This window comes from Priapulus caudatus, unplaced genomic scaffold, assembly GCF_000485595.1.
Source record: "Priapulus caudatus unplaced genomic scaffold, Priapulus_caudatus-5.0.1 Scaffold228, whole genome shotgun sequence".
NCBI classification, from domain to species: Eukaryota; Metazoa; Priapulida; class Priapulimorpha; order Priapulimorphida; family Priapulidae; genus Priapulus; species Priapulus caudatus.
The window spans coordinates 233,730-241,644 of record NW_014577289.1 but is presented as its reverse complement, the minus strand read 5'-3'; the positions used below and the strand labels follow the sequence as shown (position 1 = coordinate 241,644).

Genomic DNA, 7,915 nt, shown 5'->3' with positions numbered 1-7,915 from the left:
CGTCCGTCCGTCCGTCCGTCCGTCCGTCCGTCCGTCCGTCCGTCCGTCCGTCCGTCCATCCATCCATCCATCCATCCATCCATCCATCCATTCATCCCATCATCCATCCATCATCCATCGATCATCCCCATCTCATGCCAATGGATGAATGGATGGATGGATGGATGGATGGATGGATGGATGGATGGATGGATGGATGGATGGAATGAATGAATGTATAGATGGATAGATGAATGGATGAATGGATGGATGGATGAATGGATGGATAGATGGATGGATGGATGGATGGATGGACGGACGGACGGACGGACGGACGGACGGACGGACGGACGGACGGACGGACGGACAGACGGACGGATGGATGAATGAATAAATGATCCAACAGACAGACAGAAGGGGGACGACTGGACTGACGATTCTATATCGTAAACAAGCAATTGCAGTCTTTTCTATGAAAACATGAATTTAAGCATACGGTTTTTACATCAATTCCGGAGCCGTGGTTGCAAGAGAGTAGGTTATGGTCTGCCATGTATTGTCTCTGCCAAGAAAGCTACAAGTAAGTATAACCCCGTTTTATACCTATCTATTTTAGTATTTTATAGCACTAATATGAAGCATAACAATCTGTTAATTTAGTCAACAAATTACCCGGAATCTATGCGTTGGTCTGTTCCAATTACAAATGCCGAGAAGAGAGAAATCCTACACGGTTAGTGACTTGGTAATATTCTAATCATGTAGAAACTAGGTGGTAATCATACGGTACGACGATGTTCTAACTGATTTTCTTCAATGAATTATTTCAGGTGAGGAGGTTATACTGAATGGAACATTAGGCTTCATAACAAACGTTGTCCCAGAGAGCCACGAGGATAATGACGCGCTGTAATTAAGGTGTAACCGAGGTGAGTCGAAACATCGTTGATAGTATACTATCGCGTCAAACCCACCGAGTTTTTGGCGGAATTTTCATCATAGGATCAGAATAAATGAACATGTGAACAACTGAATATGGTGGCGTAGTACTTGATTGAATAAAAAACGTGATTTTGTACTGCAACAGTGATAGTACACTGTACACACATTATCTATGTTATGTATATATAATAGTATATATCTACAAATTTCTATAATCATGCATTCACATTTGCGTGTCACTTACACACATTACACACGTTACACTGTACACACATTATATAGCGCCGCCATGAACTTGGCTTTAGGTTGTATTTGATAATTGACCACCTGGACATTCTTTTCTCATTTAAGTGAAATTTCGCAATGTGTAATTACGGAAAATCGCGGTAGTAACTCGTCATATGTAAAGTGTGTGTGTAAACACGATCACTCAAATAAATTACTATTTGACCGCTATTTTACTATGTTTTACTATTTTACCACACAGCTGTGTCACTGTAAATGGCTCGAATGGTGGTGCCGCCTGGTGGTGCCGCTTGTCCGTCAAAGTATTCACCGTATGGTTAGCAGTGTGGCAGTGGCTAGTAACAGCAGTGGGTCATACTGTTCAGCAGATAATGAGGAAATATAGTGAGTCACTATCAGTTTGTTTAGTTGACTTATATTGGTTGGGGTTCAATCGCTAGATGGCAGCACCGGTCACGTTTAAAACGAATATATGTGATTGTGCCTGCTATAGATATTCGCAGAAGTTAATGAAGACAAATGACAAAAGTTAATTTGTCTTCATTAACTCCTGATATTCGTGATACGATTGCATGAGAAGAATAAACGAGGTTATGTAAAAGCTCCCGCTGCTGGTGGGGTTGGTTGTTGTAAAATGGCTGTTCGGCAGCAGTTCGCGGGGTGGTGGGAATTCAGACATTTTGGTGGGTAGGCCCCTAATGGAGAGCGGGAAGTGTGAATTATATACACGTCCACTATTACCACCCGTGTGAGGGCACATATCCCGCGCGGTGCCGCTTATATAAACACGGATAGCATCGCTGGCAACGTGTGTTCAATCGATTTAATCGCGCTTTGCAACAACACACAATGCATGGCCACAAGCAACGGCAGGTGCCGACTGCGGGGAACGGCAGCAATCTGACATGATCAGACATGCATGAATTGTACGTGAAATTGTATTCAAATTAAATAGTAAACGAAAAGTACATGAATATCCTTGTAAACAGTGTAGGTGTTGATTATGCGTTTCCGTAAAGGTTATTTGGTGTAAAAAAATCTCATATAAGACAGAATACTGCGCAGGCTTTGGGTAATTTTCTGGCAAGGAATGGTATAGCGAAACTATAATTATTTTCCCTTTTTTACGGAGACAGATTGGGCATGAGACAGATTATAGAGATTCTTTCGTTCGATGACATAGATAATTCGGATTAGCTAGGTCATTTACCAGCACATTCCTCAATAATTCACCCACGTTTGTCTGACATTGGTATAAGCATAGATAGATCGTTGATTATTTTCCTGATGGATGACGCGTACAGGAAATGGCGTGGCCTATATATATATATATCAAGAGCTAATAATAGAGATTTCTATTATGTACTCTTGATATATATAGCTATATAATATATAGCTACACAATTAGTGATAAACGTTCCAACCACAGAAAAATAAATATAGAACAGACGAACAAGATATTGTTAGTTGTGCGATGTGTGTGTATGGGCGGGATTTGATTTTGCCTTTGTCTTAGAATTCTCCCATTTAACACAATGTAAGTTGACTATATCACGAGTCCATAATAGAAGTACTATAGCACTATAGCACTATGCACTATAGCGGAACTTGGAATATGTTTTTCCTATCCGGGCATCGCCTATATGAATACGGTATGATATAATTTCCATATAAATTCCAATATTTTTCATATAATTTTTCATATAATGTTATAGATTTTAGTTATTTTTTTCATATAATTTCAATATCAATTCCATATCATTTCATGACCAAGGCATGACCACAGCTATATATAATAGACATATTCTTGAATAACTGTACGCGTGGATGGATCCATTACTATAATATACTGTCAAAAACAAGAATACCATAATATACGTACAGCTACCGTTAGTAATTAATTAATTATTACTAATTACCCTACCGACTCGATCCACCCCGCACACCTGACCTGGCTAGGGCACGGCAATCTTAGCTGCTCACAACTCCACTCACACGTGTAGTCAGACAGTGCAAGATTAGGGTAGGCCTACTACTTATGCTTACCCCCGCGCGTTCATAATAACACGCACGCAGACTCGCAATAATGACGTCACCCAGGCAACCGCTTGCCCGTCGATAACGGGCATTACGCTGCGCACGCGCACAGTCGTTGCTACGAGCGAGAATGCGTACGCACGCACACGCTACGCCGTCTGCGCTCATCGCCTCGCGCAACCATAACAAACGTGGCTGGGTCGGCGGCTGCATCGGCTGCACTGTACGAGATGAAATGACAACATCGTAGTGTCGCGTGAATACGGCCGGAGAACGCACCGGATATAATTGTACCCGTCTTGTTCTGCTGAACTGAATACTGAAGCTCGCGGAGAAGATAAGGTAGGGGCATGCACGCGACATCGCATTTCGACTCTAGTCGGCCTACTGCAGTAGCCTATACTTAGTGTATCTGCGCGCGCATGCAAGTTTGGCTTCATTTTCTCGTTGCTGCTTGTTGGATGATAGATGCGTTGCTGTGGTGATTGAGCAAGGCTGACTGGATAACCATTACATCAATGAATTGCGATCTAGAAATTTTTTTATAATATGACGCTGTTCTAGGCACGATTTATTAGTCTAGATTACGATTAGCTATAGCCGTTGGCTACAATAATCGTAGGCCTATCTAGTTCGTATCTATAATCGTGACAATAACAAAAGGATGTGTCACAGTAGATCTGTCTGTTTCCTTTTTCGGCCGTTATTGTGAATTAATTGCCAAATATAATGCGCCAGTGCATGAACATGGTGTAGGCCTATTTGTTAGTCCGTGCTTGATTAACGATATATGTGGCATATCTCCGTACATCGATACATCTATGAACATGTAATTCAAACAGCTTCCAAAGTCGAAACGACAATGTTTTTACTCAAATAGCCAGAAATTTAGTCTTACAATCGGACATATTCCAGAAGGATATGGGCGTATGGGCGCATCCCTTTCACCCCCAAAAAATAGACAAGACTCGTGCTCTAATCTATTTTTGCTCGCACGGAAAAGGTATTTTTGTCGCTGCTGGCTCGTATACACGTTCACCGCTAAGCAGATCGCAGACTACTGCTGTATAGCGGCATTAGCGTGATTCCGTTCCATGTGCACAGTATTTATGTAGTGTTACAGATACATATCAGGAGCTAATAATGACTCATGATACATATATGTATGGAAAGCCATCCCCTTCAAAAATTATTTTCAAACATTTCAAATACACAATTTAAAATCTATTTAAAACATTTCAAATTAATTAATGAAAATACAAATTACTTTATATTGTTCGCGAAATTTTAATTCAAAATTTAAAATCAATTCACAGAATAACAAATCAATTTATTAACTTGCAAATTAATTCACAACTTTCCAAAATAATTGACTGATATTCAAATTCCTTCACATAATTGTACAAATTTATTTTCAAAACAACAAACCAATTTACTAACTTGCAATTTAATTGAGAACATGTTACATAAACTCACAAATGTTCAAATCTTGCTTCATCACCCTATAACAATTGAAATTTTAAGTTTTAAATTAGTTTACAGAAAAACTATTCAGGAAACTTCGAATGAATTCATAGGACTTGCAATCTATTCACTACACTTTCCGAACCAGCCAACTACAAACCAAACTCCAAATCAATTCATTCTAAAAGTGCCCGGTAATTTTTACCACGCTGATATGATATTGATTTGGAGTTTGGTTTGTAGTTGGCTGGTTCGGAAAGTGTAGTGAATAGATTGCAAGTCCTATGAATTCATTCGAAGTTTCCTGAATAGTTTTGCACACGGACCGGAAACAACAGAGTGGGCGGCAAATTGTAAACGTAACGTAAACGTAACTTAAACGTAACTTAACGTAACTTAACGTAACTTAACTTAAACGTAACTTAACGTAACTTAACGTAACTTAACTAAACGTAACTTAACGTAAACGTAAACGTAAACGTAACGTAAACGTAACTTAAACGTAACTTAACGTAACTTAACTAAACGTAACTTAACGTAAACGTAATTAGTAAGTGATTTCAGAGGTCTTGAATAGAACGAATCAGTTCACTAAGTTTGAAATTAATTTATTACTTTTAAAATTAACCAACAGTTAGATTCGCATTTCTGGTGATTAATTTTAAAAGTAATAAATTAATTTCAAACTTAGTGAACTGATTCGTTATTCTGTAAATTAATTTAAAACTTATAGTTTCAATTGTTAGGCTGATGAAGCAAGATTTGAACATTTGTGAGTTTGTGTAACATGTTATCAATTAAATTGCAAGTTAGTAAATTGGTTTGTTGTTTTGAAAATAAATTGTACGTTTAGAAAATGAATTTTTACACTGATGTGAAGGAATTTGTATATCAGGCAATTATTTTGGAAAGTTGTGAATTCATTTGCAAGTTAATAAATTGATTTGTTATTCTGTGAATTGAATTTAAATTTTGAATTTAAATTTTTCGAACAATATAAAGTAATTTATATTTTTATTAATTAATTTGAAATGTTTTAAATTAATTTAAAATTGTGTATTTGAAATGTTTGAAAATGATTTTTGAATGGGATGGCTTTCCATACATATGTATATAATTATGTTGTCACTATCGGGTATACGGTCAACACGTTCGCTAAATTTTGCATAACAGCGTTGGCTGCATAACACGGCTGCCAGTGACAGGAAGTTGATACAAGTGCGGGACGCCCCCGGGAACAAGTTAAACCAACAGCGCGTGGATACCCCTCCAAACAGGCATGGTTGGCCGACCGGAATCGGCGTTGACAACAAATTTAGCGCGCCGCTAACAAAATTGAATTATTCATAACGAAACGTCAGAGTAACCGGTTTGATTTCCGACGACCGGATTTAAATATATACCTACTATAGGTATGGCCACAGACCTTATATATACTAAGACGGTGCACTTCCTATTGTTTGCGTTGTAAAGTATAGACCTATATAGGGTCTTTGGTATGGCTAATAGATCGCAGGTATCCGCAGCTGCAAGGAAAAGCTATCTCTGGGTCCGAGCGGCGCGCCGCGGGCCTAAGGTAGGCGTGCAAGCTCGTGTCTATAATATCTCTGTCAGTTTGCTGGTTAATCCGGCAATTCACAAAGCTTTGGTGCTTGTCAGTATGATTGACCTGCCACCATCCTAATAGGATCGAGCTACTTATGATTAGAGAGGTGCAAGGCATTCTTACATATAACCAGGAGTCTATCAATAGATTGATTGTTGATAGACTCCTGATATAACCTGTAATTTATTCAACCGTTTTTGGTGGATCGGTGCTTAGACAACTTGTTGCAGATTTCATACGTTATTTGTACTGTATGGTTTCTACCAGTAGCGCGCCTTCTTACTATTGGAACCATGAGACTGCAATGTTATCAGCTAACATAGCCTGACTTGTTGCCAGGAACTAGCTTTTCAGCCGTTTCCCCGGTGCGGCGTTTTTATTAGCTTAAATCATACCTCACACCTCCGTAGCATATCTCAATGGAGACTTAATTATCTATAATTGGATCTAAATTGGTGACTGCAGGTGAAGTGAGGCAGCTATTTCTATTCTCAAGGAGGCGTAATTAGGGGGGCACCAGAGCCCGCGGAGCGTGGCTGTGTACTTGGTCCATTCACAGCAGAGAGCGTGATATATACAATAGCTATAGCGTCGATGTTTACGCGCCAGGTGATGTTGCTGATGCTAACCTGGCAAAGGTCACACGAGTACAATAATTAAACCTCTTCAATGAATCTATTATTGTACGCTGCCTTTAGCTGTGTTCCGGAGCAGCGTGTGCTTACAAAACTCACTTACGGGCCCATATCGATTGTCGAATATCTTGGACACAATATCTAAACGTCCCTCGTCGCTCAGTGCAGGCATGAACCAGACTTGCCCCGAGCCCAGGTGTAATACAGCTAATCGTAGCGTGTCACACTATGCCGCACAATGCGCATCCAAACGCTAATTTCTTCAGTACTAGACTAGCAAATACTTCGTGTCATGCATAATCATACTACCTTATGGCAAAATAAACTCTAGTTCCTCCCATTTCACTGCGCGTTGTCTTGTAAAAGGTATTTTGAAAATACCTCCGATGTTGTTGACAGTTCCCCAATCTCCAAGCAACCGTGCAGCGGTGCCGCGGTACAGCGGTACGGGCGCAGCAAAGATAAAAACATCTGACGTCACGTCACCACTTCGATGTTATGTTGTTTGAAACAAGTTAGCGTTGGCGCCTGATTACCTAATTTCGCACCTCTTTCTTGTTGGGAACGCGCAGTCAAATGGGAGGAACTAGAGTTTATTTTGCCATAAGGTAGTATGATTATGCATGACACGAAGTATTTGCTAGTCTAGTACTGAAGAAATTAGCGTTTGGATGCGCATTGTGCGGCTTTAAGTGGACTCCGACTGTGCTCCTGTAGGGAAGGGAAACTGGTAGCCGTTAGTGGCAGTATATAAATAGTTTGCAACCGAGGATTTTTGCCAAGTGTAGTGCGCGTTGTTTCAATGCCTACGTTATGCCAAAGACATGATCATGTACATTTGATTTGCGTTAAGCAATCGGTAAATCTTATTCGATCTCATGCAGTCATATTCACCGAACAAACTAAAAGGAAACCGTCAGCTAGGCTTTTATTAATTCGCTATTGGTATATTATCGCTATATTAATGACGAAGTTTACGACCAATGGGCAACTATAGTAGTGAATC

The 7,915-nt window shown here is 39.7% G+C and overlaps 1 protein-coding gene across 1 annotated transcript in view; it reads left to right on the top strand.

Moving 5' to 3' along the window:
* The first annotated feature begins 3,347 nt into the window (after window positions 1–3,347).
* LOC106807669 (slit homolog 3 protein-like) overlaps window positions 3,348–7,915 on the top strand; it is a 41,228-nt gene continuing 36,660 nt past the window's right edge. Inside the window, exon 1 of the mRNA XM_014810086.1 lies at window positions 3,348–3,546. The gene's annotated coding sequence lies outside the window, so the exon portion shown is untranslated. The remainder of the gene's footprint in view (window positions 3,547–7,915) is intronic.